The 15,071-nt window shown below is 45.8% G+C and overlaps 1 protein-coding gene and 1 non-coding gene across 3 annotated transcripts in view; one reads left to right on the top strand and one right to left on the bottom strand.

The window, feature by feature from the left end:
* ANKRD6 (ankyrin repeat domain 6) overlaps positions 1–13,811 on the bottom strand; it is a 234,471-nt gene extending 220,660 nt beyond the window's left edge. Inside the window, exon 1 of one of the 2 annotated variants that reach the window (XM_053591002.1) lies at positions 13,706–13,811. The gene's annotated coding sequence lies outside the window, so the exon portion shown is untranslated. Of the gene's footprint in view, positions 1–13,645 lie in introns of both variants that reach the window. The other variant, XM_053591001.1, reaches the window with a different exon arrangement.
* On the top strand, positions 9,509–9,615 carry LOC128586961 (U6 spliceosomal RNA). The gene has a single exon (XR_008380413.1). It is a non-coding gene; the product is annotated as a U6 spliceosomal RNA (small nuclear RNA).
* Positions 13,812–15,071: the final 1,260 nt, after the last annotated feature.

The raw sequence follows: 15,071 nt of genomic DNA, 5'->3' as shown, positions 1-15,071 counted from the left end.
AGGTGTTCTTTCAAGAGTATTTTATCTGAATTGCTGCAATCCTAAAGAAAGAACTTCTTGTGGGGTCATTTTAGAAAGTCTTCTATCTCAGCCATGCAAGCACGAGCCCTACCCATTCCCACTCTCTCAGCTCTACTTGTTTGGATCTGACAAAAAGTGATCTCATCGTGGTAGCTGCAGCTTCCTTTTTTTTTTTTTTTTTTTTTGGAGACAGGGTCTCAAGCTGTCAACCTAGGCAGAGTGCTGTGGCATCACAGCTCACAGTAACCTCCAATTTGGGGGCTCAAGCAATCCTCTTGCTTCAGTTTTTCTATTTTTAGTAGAGACAAGGTCTCACTTTTGCTTAGACTGGTCCCAAACTTGTGGCCTCAGGCAATCCACCTGCCTCGGCCTCCCAGAGTGCTAGGATTATAGGCGTGAGCCTAGCCAGCAATTTTCATAATTCCATCTCAAGAAAACACTTTCTTTGCTTGTCCATAAGAAGCAACTTCTCATCCATTAAAGTTTTATCACAAAATTACAGCAATTCAGTCTCATTTTCAGGCTCCACTTCTAACCCTATCTCTCTTGCAATTCCCACCACACCTGCAGTTATTAGGTTATTAAGTGTCAAATGTCCTAAGTGTGACAATCGATACTGTAACATTTTACTTTGACACTTGTTTTATTTTCAATTGTGAAAGTACACCTCAATCTTTTATTTATTTATTTATTTATTTTGTTATTATTTATTGAGACAGATTCTCACTCTGTCACCTAGGCTAGAGGGCCAGGGCATCATAGCTCACAGCAACCTCAGACTCTTGGGCTCAAGTGATCCTCTTGCCTCAGCCTCCAGAGTGGCTGGGACTACAGGTGCCTACCACAACACCTGGCTAGTTTTCTATTTTTAGTAAAGATTGGGTCTCACTCTTGCTCAAGTTGGTTTGCAACTCCTTGAGCTCCAGGGATCCTCCCACATTAGCCTCCCGGAGTGCTGGCATTATTGGAGTGAGCCACCACACCCAGCCTACCTCATTCTTTTAAAATCGCATTTTGGCTTGTGATTATCTTTCAAAAAAAATTTTTTTTTTTTTTTTTTTTTTTTTGTAGAGACAGAGTCTCACTGTACCGCCCTCGGGTAGAGTGCCGTGGCGTCACACGGCTCACAGCAACCTCCAACTCTTGGGCTTACGCGATTCTCTTGCCTCAACCTCCCGAGCAGCTGGGACTACAGGCGCCAGCCACAACGCCCGGCTATTTTTTTGTTGCAGTTTGGCAGAGGCTGGGGTTGAACCCACCAGCCTCGGCATATGGGGCCGGCGCCCTACTCACTGAGCCACAGGCGCCGCCCTCAAAAAAATTTTTCTACATCAATTTTCGTGAAACCATAGGTAAGTCAAAAATTTGTATTATTTTCAAATGAGTTCCATCATGGAACCAGTGCAGTGCAGACAGCTTACAATATCAATGAAATGTGTGAGGACACGGCTGAGGAACACACAGCACATCAATGGTTTGAGAAGTTCTGTTCTGGTGATTTTAATCTTGAAAATGAGCCCGTTGGTGACCTGAGACCAAAGTGGATAAGGATGAGCTGGAAGCTGTAGTGGAAGCAAATCCATCTCAAATCTGTGCATGAATTAGCAGCAAGGTTTGACCTTACTATTCCAACAACACTGGACCATTTGAAACAAATCAGCAAGGTAAAGGAGCTGGGTAGATGGGTTCTGCATGAACTAAGCAAGTGTTAGAAGAGAAAGTGTCTGAAAGCCTGCCTTTCTTTGCTGTCATAAAATAAAGGTGAACCATTTCTACACCTTATTTTTTTGTGTGTGATGAAACATGGGTTATTTTTGACAATCACAGAAGTCCAGCACAATAGGTGGATAAAGATGAAGTGCTGATGCACAGTCCAAAACTGAACATTCATCCAAAAGAGCTACTGGTATCTGTGTGGTGGTCCAGCACTGCTGTCAGCCACCACAGTTGCATGGAACCTGGCCCGTCAATCACAGCGATGTCTACTGCAAGCAGTCGGATGAAATGACGAGGCCGCTTTTGAGTCAGTAGCCAAGACAGATCAATAAACACTTGACCACACGTTGCACTAACAACACTGCTCAACTACAGAAGCTGGACAAGGGAACTCTATGTTATCCACCCTCTGCACCAGACCCTGCACCAACTGACCACCACTTCTTCCAGGCTTTGGACCACTTCTTGGTAAGGAAAAATATTCAATTCAAAACAAGGGGTGGAAAATGCCTTTCGTGATTTCGCTACTACTCACTCTCCAGGCTTTTTCACTGCTAGCATAAACAAGCTACTGTTAAGATCCCAAAACTGTGCTGACAGTTCAGGAGCATTCTCTGATTAATCGTACTGCTCCTTATTTTGAGATATGACAAACCAAGCTTTGATTGGAAATTGGACATTTCATATTTATTGATATCCACTGAAGTTCTGAATCCCTCAAAATCATCCATGAGGTTTGAAATCAATTTATTCCAAACTGCTGTTATTGCCAGGCACTTGTAACTCAGTAGAGCGCCAGCCCTGTGCACCAGGGATGGCTGGTTCAAACCCGGCCCGGGCCTGCTCAACAAAAAAACAAAAACAAAAACAAACCAAACTCCTGCTATTATTGATATTTTGACCTCCTCCTATGAATCACAAACGTTCCTAATGGCATCTAGAATGGTGAATCCTTTCCAGAATGTTTTCAGTTTACTTTGCCTACGTCCACCAGAGAAATCAATCACTTTCTGCAGCAACTACAGTCTTACAAAATGTATTTCTTAAACAAGACTTGAATGTTGAAATTACTCCTTGATTCATGGGCTGCAGAATGGATACTGTGTTAACCAGCATGAAAATAACATTAGTTTCCTGTACAGTTCCATCAGAACTCTTGGGTGACCAGGTGCATTGTCCATGAGCAGTAATATCTTGAAACAAATCTTTTTTTTTCCCCTACGCAGTAGGTCTCAACAGTGCGCTTAAAATATTCAGTAAACCATGCTCTAAACAGATATGCTGTCATCTGAGCTGGACAAAGAGTCTCCTTGTCCAGCTCCTGAGCAGTTGAGCAGTTGTTTGTGTGTTGTCCCATTTATAAAACACAGACAGATTTGGCACAATTCTTAAAAGCCCCAGGATTTTCAGAATGGTCAGTGAGCACTGGCTTCCACTTAAAGTCACCAGCTGTATTAGCCCCTAACAAGAGAGAGTCAACCTGTCCTTGGAAGCTCTGAAGCCAGGTACTGACTTCTCCTCTCTAGCTATTAAAGTCCAAGATGATATCTTCTTCCAACAGAAGGCTGTTTAATCTACACTGAAAATCTGTCATTCACTCTAGCCAACTTCATCAATTTTTTAACAAGATCTTCTGGATAACTTGCTGTATTTTCTACATCAGCACTTGCTGCTTCATCTTGTACATTTGTGTTACACAGATGTTTTCTTTGCTTCCAAACTCTGGTAGCTTCAAACTTTTCTTCTGCAGTTTCCTTACCCCTCTTGACCTTCACAGAATTGAAGAGAGGGCCTTGCTCTGATTAGGCTTTGGTTTAAGGGAATGGTGTGGCTGGTTCAATCTTCCATCTAGATCACTCAAACTTTCTCCGAATCAGCAACAAGGATGTTTCACTTATCATTCGTGTGTTCACTAGAATAGTATTTTAAATTTCCCTGAAGAACTTTTCTTTTGCATTCACATTTTGGCTAACTCTTTAGTGCAAGAGGCCTGGCTTTCAGCCTGTTTTGGCTTTTGACATGCCTTCTTCCCGAAGCTTAATCATTTCTACCTTTTGATTTAAAGTGAGAGACTTGTGATTCTTTTATTTACTTGAATCCTTAGAGACCGCTGTAGGAGTATAGTTGGCCTAGTTTCAACATTATTATTGTGTCTCAACGAACCAGAAGGAGAGGGAGAGGGAGAAGCAGCAGCCAGTGGAGCAGTCAGGACACATCTACCAATTAAGTTCTCCTTGTTCTGTGGGAGAGTTCAGCTATCCCAAACTGATCACAATAGTTAATGTTCAAAAAAAGAAAAAAGTCACTGATCACCGATCATCATAACACACATAAAAATAATGGAAGTTTGCAACATTGTGAGAGTTCCCAGCATGGGACATGGAGACCTGAAGCGAGCACACTCGTCCAGAAACGGAGACTTGCTCAGGGCAGAGTTGCCACAAACCTTCAATTTGTAAAAAATGCATCTGTGAAGTGCAATAAAACAAGGTATCCCTCTATACAAAATATCAGGGGAGGGGGTGGGGGCTCATTAATTAAAGGAATCCTTTGATAATCTTATGTAGAACTTAAAAATCCCTATTAGACCAATGTTTTTCAAAATCAATTTTCCTAGATATTTCTCAAGAGGGAAGATATCTAATTAGTTGTAAGTCTGCCATTGGATGATACAGTGTTTACTTATATTTCAAAGTACAAAATACCCAGGCAAATTTCCACACTTTATTTCAGGAGGCAAGCAAAGATGGAAAATGCCTACAGCCTCTGGCCCTCAGTTTTGAAGCAGTGCTTCTGAACAGCAGCAACTTAACTTCAGTCACATCAAGTACAGGAGGTGCTTTGATTCTTGCTTTAAGTTTTTTAGTTTTTTTATTTGGGGGGCTTGCACTGTAACCACTGTACTACAGGCACCAAGCCTTAGCTTTAATTTATTCTCAGCATTGGGAGACATGCTGAGCTTTGAATGCAAACCGCTCACACTAAAGCCCTATTGCCAAATTTTTTTATCATTTAACTTGGAAGCAAAGCTACAGATGTCTCTCTAGGTGAGCTCAGGCAGTGAGTGTTTGGTTTACAAGATAAGTCTACTGCCCAGTTGAGAGGAACCACCTGGTGTTCCTTTCTGGGTTCTAAGCTCTCCTATCAAGTAGGGAAGGCTTCAGTGCTGGTTGAGACAAAAAGCATATCTGGAGCCTTGAGACTAACTATTTTTAGGAACCAAAAGACAAGTTGCCACAGGGTTTAAGTTATTTAAAACGTGGACCCCAGGTCACGTGTCAGTGTCTGGGATGTGTTTTAAATGTGTACTTTCCCAGAGCTACTGAATCAGAATCTAGGGAGTGAGGCTGGGAATCTCTGAGTTTTAATAGGTTCCCCAGATGATTCTTGCACATGGTAAGTTTGAAAAGTATTGGTCTATAGCCTAAGCACCGTAGTGAGAACCCACATCTATAAAAAATAAAAAAAAGTTGGCTTGGCGCCTGTGGCTCAAGCAGCTAAGGCACTAGCCACATACATCTGAGCTGGTGGGTTCAAATCCAGCCTGGGCCCGCCAAACAACAATGACAACTGCAACCAAAAAACAGCTGGGTGTTGTGGCAGGCACCTGTAGTCCTAGCTACTTGGGAGGTGGAGGCAGAAGAATCATTTGAGCCTAGGAGTTGGAGGTTGCTGTGAGCTGTGATGCCACAGCACTCTACCCAGGGGGACAGCTTGAGGCTCTGTCTCAAAATACATAAATAAATAAATAAAAATAAATAAAATAAATTTAAAAAGTCAGCTAAGCACGGTGGTGCACACCTGTAGTCCCAGCTACTTGGCCACAGCATTCCTGTCAACTGAGTGACAGCCTGTCTCAAAAAAAAAAAAAAAGAAAGAAGGGCGGCGCCTGTGGCTCAGTAGGTAAGGCGCCGGCCCCATATACCGAGGGTGGCGGGTTCAAACCCGGCCCTGGCCAAACTGCAACCAAAAAATAGCCAGGCGTTGTGGCGGGCACCTGTAGTCCCAGCTACTCGGGAGGCTGAGGCAAGAGAATCGCTTAAGCCCAGGAGTTGGAGGTTGCTGTGAGCTGTGTGAGGCCACGGCACTCTACCGAGGGCCATAAAGTGAGACTCTGTCTCTACAAAAAAAAAAAAAAAAAAAGAAAGAAAGAAAAGAAAAGGCAGGGTGAGGTGGCTCACGCCTGTAATCCCAAAACTCTGGGAGGCCTAGGCAGGTGGATTTGAAACCAGGCGGCTCACAGGTTTGAAACCAGCTTGAGCCAGAGAGAGACCTTATCTCTAAAAATAGCCGACATTGTGGCAGGCGCCTATAGCCCCAACTACTCAGGAGGCTGAGGCAAGAGGATTGCTTAAGCCCAAGAATTTGAGGTTGCTGTGAATTATGCACACAGCACTCTACTGAGGGAGACAGGACAGGACAGGACAAGGGAAGGGAAGGGAGAAAGAGACAGAAGGAAGGGGAAGGGGAAGGGGAAGTGATCTATGAAAGCTAACTGGAACTGGTGGATAGCTAATTAGAAGATGCTATGTAAGCCAGAGTTATGTTCCTTCTTTTCCTAAGGTATAGGGTCTTGCTTTGCCAGTCTGGAGTGCAGGGGCTCAATCATAGCTCACTGGAACCTTGTACTCCTGGGCTCCAGAAATCCTCTCACATCAGCCTCCCAAGTAGCTGGGACCACAGGTACCTACCACCACACCCATCTAATTTTTCTATTTTTTTTTTTTTTTCATAGAAATGGGGTCTTGCTCTGCTCAGGCTGGTGTTAAACTCCTCAAGCAATCCTCTTGCTTCAGCCTCCCAAATGCTAGAATTACAGGTGTGAGCCACCTTGCTTAGGCAAAAGATGATAAATTTTAATGAAATGGACCTTTTCCTTAGGTAGAGCAGCCCAGTCCCAACTAGCAGTGGGTAAATGGAGCACTCCTTTAGTAAGTGTGCATTACTGATGATTCTCCATGACTCTGGGTCTGGGGATTTCTCTCATGATCGTCTTCCAGTCCCTCAATGTGAACCATTTCCTGTTATCAGACGCTGAACACAGACAAATGGCACATAGTCAGACACAGATTTACTTTGAGCAAATAAGATACATACGGTGGTCCAAATTTTACAACTTTAGTTTCCTTTAACAGCAAATAAACAAAAGTGACACATGCACTTTGTGATTATGTAACACATTCCATGGCCAAGACTTTTTTTTTTTAAGGGGAAACATGTTTCACACTAGCCTATTGCCAGCTGCTTAAAGTAGTTTGAAACTCTTAAGATAACATTCATGAAGCCATTAAGACATGCACATTCTTGTCCTTTGCTAATCTTCCTCTGTGAATCTCTACATGGCTGGATGACTCTGAATAAATTAAATATGCTTTGTTCCCCAAGAAGCGTTTGAACCTAGAAGGTTAATATCATTTATGTTTGCTCACATCGGAATTATGATACAACTGTTTCCTATATGGAAGTCTCATCCATACCTTAGGCCAGGAAGGTATAGCATTTTATTACACAACATACACGCACACACGTATGTTATGAAAGCAGTTACAATTAATTAACCAGTAAAAAGACTAGATAAAAGATGGTCACTTATCCACCAAAGAGTTCTGGGTATTTCCCTCCCACAGTAAATGATTTTTTTGTGCAGATATAGTTGCCCAGCCTTCCCGAATGCAGACAGCTGTTTCTGTGCAGCTGTTTCTGGCCCACGGTATGTGGGGAGGAGGGATGCATTTCACTTACTAGCAGGGCAGGCAGTTGACGTGGTTTGCTTTTTCCATTCTTTACTACCCCTTGTAGTGACTCTGGAGATCACGTGCGGAAGGTGATAGCATCACTAGAAGGGAGGGGTCTTGATCCCTGAGTCACTGGAAAGAGAACTGCCCACCCAGGAATAACTGATTTGGACACGGAAGGGATTAAGCCACTGGGATTCTGAAATGTTTGTTACCGCAGCTAGCATCCCTTACAGAGTATGCTTGTGTTGGTAGAAGAGTCAAATTGTAATTTATTAAAGGGTTTCTAAGACAAATGCAAATATTGGACAACTATAAGTGCTATGTACATGTATTCAGCCCATTCACATGAGTTAAAAACCAGTCTGAATGACTGAAGAACCCTATTTGTTAAGTAAATCCTTAGTGATACTTAATGTCTTTTCTAATAATACCACAAATAGCTCACCTAAATCACAGGATGCTAAAAAGGCAGAATGTATTGCATGATATATTTACAACACATCCAGAACACAGAGTAAACTAGACACGATCTTAAAACGAGAGCTTTGCCTCCACCGAGGTAGAGCATACTGAACGTCAGCCATCCGGGACCTCCCCTGTGAGCTCTTCTGGAGCTGTGTGCTTTGTGCACATTACTCAGTTTACCTTCTTCTGGAGCCTGAGGAGGGAGGGGAGAGATTGTGTTGTCAGGCTAAGTCCTGCACTGGCCTCAGTTCCTTATCTGCCCTGTGCACAGCTCACTCTGAGGCTTCCTCTGGTTTTGGAGGAACGAGTCTCAGAGTTCTCAGGATCCAGGTAAATGGCTGGAGGCTCTGAGGAAAAAGATCTGCTTAGGCTTATCTCAGGTTTGAGCAGAAAGAAAGCCTCTAGAAGCCAGGAGGGGAAAAATACACCAGAGAAACCAGAGACAAAGACAGTCAAGTAAAAGAGCCTATGCTTGGGTAGGGCTCTGTAAATGATATTTTCTTTCTTTATTTATTTTTTTTGAGACAGAGTCTCACTATGTCACCCTCAGTAGAGTGCTGTGGTATCACAGCTCATAGCAACCTCAAACTCTTGGGCTCAAGCGATTCTCTTTCCTCAGCCTGCCAAGTAGCTGTGGCCTGCCACAACTCCCGGCTATTTTTTGGTTGTAGTTGTCATTGTTGTTTGGCAGCCCCGGGGTATGTGGCCAGCACCCTAGCTGCTGAGCTACAAGCCAAGCCAACGATATTTTCTTGTGGTGCAAAAAATAGTGCAGCATTTTTTGAGTTAGGGAACCATTTGAAAATATGATGAAAGCTATGGAGCATCTTCCTCCTCAAACACCCATATATATGAGCACCATTCACTCATATACTTACACAGGATTTTGGGAGATAATAGTGTATCTGTAGCCAGCTGATGAACCTCAGGTTAAGAATTCCTATTTTAGGGCAGCATCTGTGGCTCAGAGGAGTAGGGCGCCAGCCCCATATACTGGAGGTGGTGGGTTCAAATCCAGCCCCAGCCAAAAACTGCACAAAAAAAGAAAAACAAAATGTTTTAGGGTGGCACCTGTGGCTCAAAGGAGTAGGGCACCAGCCCAATGTACCGGAGGTAGCGGGTTCAAAACCCGGCACCGGCCAAAAATTCCAAAAAAAAAAAAAAAAAGAATTCCTATGTTAGTGGGAGATTTAACAGCTGACCCTCAGGCTTATACAGGAATCCACTACAGTGGATTAGTGTAGAGTGTATAACAAAATAGGCAGACTTGTCCCTATAAAGGAGAGAGAACATAGCCATTTCTTGCATCTCTTACTCCTCGACAGTGAATGAGGAGGAGAGAAAGGGGGGTAATGTCACCCCAGGTTTTCTGCTGCTGTCCCTAATCTTGGGGCCTTGGTGCAGTCCAGCAGTAGTGCATCATCAATGAATTTTTTTTTTTTTTTTACTTTTTTAAATTTCATTTTGAAATGATACTAGTCTCATATAAAAGTTGTAAAAATAGGGCTGGGCACGGTGGCTCAAGACCGTAATCTTAGCACTCTGGGAGTCTGAGTTTAAAAAGAAAAGTGCTCACTTCAGTAGCACATACTCTAAAACTGGAACAATACAAAGAAGATTAGCATGGCCTCTGTGCAAGGATGACATGCAAATTTTGCCCACAACCCAAAATCCCAAAGCTGCAGATGCTACCAGAGAGAAGGGAACACTTTTACGCTGTTGGTAAGATAACAAACTAAAACAGCCTCCATACTAAAGAAGTATGGAGAACCCTCAAAATAGACCTTCATTTGATCCTGAAATCCCATTACTAGGCACTTACCCAAAAGAAAAAAAATCACTTTATCCTAAGGACATTTGCACTACACTATCACAGCTCAATTTACAATCACCAAGATATGGAAACAACCCAAGTGCCCATCAACACAGGAATGGATTAATAAACTGTGGTAGATGTATCCCATGGAATACCATTCAGCCATAAAAAGACGGAGACTTTACGTCTTTTGTATTAATCTGGGTGGAGTTGAAATGCATTCTTCTTAGTAAAGTATCACAAGAATGGAAAAGCAAATATCCAATGTACTCAATGAAGCCAGCAGATGAACTAATAAATGCTTACACACGAGAAAAACTCAGTTCAATTCAGTTTGGGAGAAGGGGAGAGGAGGAAAGGGGGAGAAGGGAGGAAGGAGAGGGGTCAGTGTGCTCTCACCAAATGGGCACAATTTAAGGGTATACGGCACATCTCCTGGGTTCAGGACACAACTACAACAGGAACCTTACCTAACAAACACAAACCCTATAACCTAATTGTTTGCACTCTCACATTAATCTGAAAGAAAAATAGTGGGAAAAAAAAGATTTGAATATAGGTACACACATCCTGTTAGTAACTGTTATTTAAAACAATACATAAGGGCAGTGCCTGTGGCTCAAAGGGGTAGGGCGCCGGCCCCATATGCCAGAGGTGGTGGGTTCAAACCCACTCCTGATCAAAAACTGCAAAAAAAAAAAATAATAAAACAATACATAAAATATTTTTCTCAGTTTATATGTATTAGTTTTTCAAATGACTTCTAAATTGTTAAGATATAAATACTACATTGTTTGAACCTAACTTCTACAAACTAATGAAAACTAGGAAACTGAAAAATTACTCAGACAAAAAGTGTTCCGTGAAGCAAGTTTGGGAATCTTTGCCTTAATCAAGAAGTAATGGGTTAGTGCAAGAATTACAGAGGAAATCTGTGTAGCCCTGAGGAAATAATTTAAAACAAAGACTATAAAACAAATATAATAACCAGGAAAAGAAGAATTTGGGTTAAAACCGTTTTAAAGGTCACTGTATCAGCTTAATCCTTCAAATCTCCTACAATGCCCCCCAGATAATTTGTATTTTAAAAAAACTTAAAATGCATGTCTGCAAATTACTGTTTTTCCAATTCCAGGGATTCAAGTAAGCTTTTAAAATTACAGCCTTGAAGCTATGTTGGAAGACTGGGCCTTCCCTACACAGACAAAACACGTTGCTGGAGTTTGTACCAGGCAGACAGGAGAGAAACTGTAAAGAGAATGGGAGATCCTAGCATGTTGAGACTTTTCAGCTTTTTTGTGGGTTATTTCTTACCCTCAAAATCCTGCTTTTAATTTCAACATGTCATTTAGAAAAAAAAAAGAGGAGGAAAAGAAAGACTGCTCCAGATTCTTGTGGAAATGCTTGCTTTAAAATTTCCCTTCCTGGGCGGCGCCTGTGGCTCAGTCGGTAAGGCGCCGGCCCCATATACCGAGGGTGACGGGTTCAAGCCCGGCCCCCGCCGAACTGCAACCAAAAAATGGCTGGGTGTTGTGGCGGGCACCTGTAGTCCCAGCTGCTTGGGAGGCTGAGGCAAGAGAATCGCTTAAGCCCAGGAGTTGGAGGTTGCTGTGAGCTGTGTGAGGCCACGGCACTCTACTGAGGGCCATAAAGTGAGACTCTGTCTCTACAAAAAAAAAATAAAATAAAAAAAAATAAAATAAAATTTCCCTTCCTCAGAGTTTCTCGTGTCAGGAAGGAGAGAGTTAACATAAAATCCAGGGTAATGGTGCCTGGAGGTTGCAGGAAGAGAGTAGACGGCCCTGGAGAGGGTTGCTCAGGGCCTCAGAGAGCCAGGGAGGTTCTGGTTCCTCAGCTGGTGTGTTTTGTTGTCATCATTTCTTTTGTTTGTTTGTTTTTTGAGACTGAATCTCACTATGTCACCCTCTGTAGAGTGCTGTGACATCACAGCTCACAGCAACCTTAAACTCTTGGGCTCAAGCAATCCCCTTGACTCAGCCTCCCCAGTAGCTGTGACTACAGGTGCCCGCCACACCACCCAGCTATTTTTTAGAGATAGGGGTCTCACTTTTGCTCACGTGGGTCTCCAACACTCCCCTGGCCTCAAGTCTCCCAGGGTGCTAGGATTACAGGTGTGAGCCACCCCGCCCGGCCTATGATGTTATTCTTTAAATTGTACCTTTAAGTTTGATACTTGTCTGAAGGTATGATAAACTTCACGGTGGTGGGCCGAGAATCTCCACGTAGGAGGGAAGGCCTTGAGAGTTTCCGGTGTGCCCTGTCCCTCAGCAGGCTGGGTCAGCAGGCAATCTGCTTCCACGTGAAGCACAGGCTTCTCCGCAGCCTTTGGAGAGGCTGATGGGTTTATGTGGGAAGCTAAGGTTGATTTTTGGTGCCCTGGTTTCTATCTCCCAACACTGCGATTAGTTCTTTTCTTGTCTCTTTAATTCCTCTTTGTCCCTCTTCTAACCTCCCCAAGGTTCTCCCCTCCCCCCTTATGCCACAGAGAGCAGAAAACTCTTCCAATTTTACTTTGCATTCAAAATTTCAAAAAAGAAATCTTTGTTACCATATGCTAAGCACACGCTAGGGACGAAGAAGGAAGTTTTAGATGCGAAAGTCTAGACACACCTGTACGTACACGACGAACAGGTTCGCTGTTGCTGTTTTAAGGATGAGAGACCCCCGGCAGCTCAGTCATTACACCAGGGGACCACCCTGTCTTCACTGCCCAGGTTCTTTCGGCTCACACTGGCCTAACAGATACCACCTCAGCACAAACGACCGTCACCATCCAACCGGATCACAAAAAGGATGCCTAAATACACAGAAGCACCATGCCAGGCGTCTTACTTGCATCGTTTCACTGAATTTCCACCATCCTATAAGATTAGGTGTAATATAATACCCTAAGTTTACAGTGCTAAAAACTGAGGTATAAAGAAGTGGGTTTTCCAAAGCCACACACACTTAACAAGTGGCGGCTTCAGAACTCAAATCTCAGGCCTAAATGGGGATTCTTTTACTACCGCGTAAACCATCTTACTATCCTCAGGGAAAACATCCTGGACCAGTTTTACAAAATCAAGTCCCGCTTGGGTCACAAATAGTGCTCCACTTCCCCTTCCATCCCCCAAATCGACCGGAAACGCCGCACTTGAATCCCCGAGATTAATGTGGGTAAGCGGACGTCTGAACTCCAGTCGGACGAAGCGCTCGCTCCCTAACATTCTCAGAGCCCGGGACCGAGGGGTGGGAGAATCCCCCTCCGCAGCACGCCCCCTTGCTGTCCTCCCAGGTGGGGTCCGCGCGGTGGGAGAATCCCCCTCCGGAGCGTGCCCCCTTGCTGTCCTCCCAGGCGGGGACCGTGGGGTGGGAGAATCCCCCTCCGGAGCGCGCCCCTTTGCTGACCTCCCAGGCGGGGACCGCGGGGTAGGGGAATCCCGCTCCGGAGCGCGCCCCTTTGCTATCCTCCCAGGCGGGGACCGCGGGGTGGGGGAATCCCCCTCCGGCGCGCGCCCGTTTGCTGACCTCAGAGGCAGGAACCGCGGGAACCGCGGGGACAGCGGTGCGCGCCAGGAGAGGGCGGACCTCCCCCTTTCCGCCGCAGGCTGCCGGTGACCGCCCCCCGCCACCACCACCACTTTCTTCAAACTCCGCCGAGAAGGACGGGGACAAGCGAAGAGGAGAAAGTTCTCTCCCCTTCCCCCACTGAAAGTTCTAAATTCTAGAGGGGCAACTGAGGCGCAGCGGAAAGGGAGAGCACCCAGGGCGCCCCTCCCGCCCGGCTTCCCGGAGCCCGCGGGACAGGGGCCCGTGAGCTTTCTGGTCTCCTCCCCCAGCAGTCGGCGATCTAGGGGCGCCGGGGAAGCAGGGCCCCCATGCTCACCATGGTCCACCCGGGAGTTGGGGGGCGCCGGACCTCCGTTCGAGGAGGGTTTCACGGTACCTTTCTTTCCCGCGCCGGCCGGCCGCGCCGCAAGTACCGGTGCTGGCGACCGGAGACTAGGGGGAACGCGCTCCCGCTGTCTCCGGCGGTCCCTGGGCCTCTGCACCGCCCAGCGCCTGCAGCCGCCGCCCGCTAGGCTGCGCTGGGGCCCGCGGGCACCTGTGGCGCGCCCGGCCCCGCCCCGCCCCGCCCCGCCCCGCGCGGCTGCTAACCTGGGACCGCAGCGTCCCCCCCCGGTGGGCCGGGGCACGGCGTGGGCCGCGCGAGCCGCGGGCCGGGGTCCTGGGGCTGTCGCGCTCTGCTGCGGGCTCGGGTCTGGACTCGCCGCCCAGCGAGTGGGAGGAGGGGCCTCTGGTGGGACGCGGTCTCCGCGCACGGTTACCAGGTTTATTAGAGGGAAGGGAGAATAGGGAGGAGAAACCTCCAAGCCAAAGTATACACCGGTGTCCAAGTGTATACTTTAATAGTTCACTTTATTGGGGTCACTTGGGGGGAAGCTGAACAACTGTGAATGATTCAGATTCATTAGGGTAGCCGAAGAGGGAAAGCAGGCTTTATTCCCAACAGCGCGTCTTGTAAGCATATAGCATTGAACGACCCTAACCCGCGAAGTGCATTTATCATACTTAACACACCATTTTCTCCGTTGGTTTTGGCAGGTTTCCTTCACAGCTACTTCTTCAGTACCTCGAAGAGCTCCCTGAACCTGGTAAGCCATTAATAAATTATGGCGGCTCACGCCTGTAATCCCATAATTTGGGAGGCCGAGGCGGGTAGTTCCAGACCAGCCTGAGCCAGAGCGAGACCCCGTCTCTAAAAACAGCTGGGCGTTGTGGCGGGCGCCTGTGGTCCCAGCTACTCCGGAGGCGGAGGCAAGAGAATCACCTAAGCCCAGGAGTTGGAGGTTGCTGTGAGCTGTGACACCACAGCATTCTACCGAGGGCGACAAAATGAGAATTTGTCTCAAAAAAAAAAAGGATTGCTTGAGCCCAAGAGTTTGAGGTGGTTGTGAGCTATGATGTGACAGCACTGTACAGGGGCGACAAAGTGAGACTGTCTCAAAAATATATAAATAAATAAATAACGGTAGGATCAATGTATGGATGGACCTCATTCAACCCTCTGAAGACACATAGACAGGTATTCGATCTCCAAACGCAGCGAGATGGGGGAGGAGGCCGGTGGAATTCTACAATGGCGTTTGGTATCACCTTTGTCTGGAACAAAATTGTCCTGAATCTAACTTCTTATTCCCTCTGAAATTGGCCTGTCTTCAGGGGAAAAGACACATAGTGATCTTCTCCTTTTCCTGTCCACATTTCTCTTTCTCCTTCGGGGAACAGTAGGTAGGAGAAATCCTGGGAAC

This window comes from Nycticebus coucang, chromosome 5 (genome assembly GCF_027406575.1).
Source record: "Nycticebus coucang isolate mNycCou1 chromosome 5, mNycCou1.pri, whole genome shotgun sequence".
NCBI lineage: Eukaryota > Metazoa > Chordata > Mammalia > Primates > Lorisidae > Nycticebus > Nycticebus coucang.
This window is presented reverse-complemented; position numbering and strand designations above follow the sequence as displayed.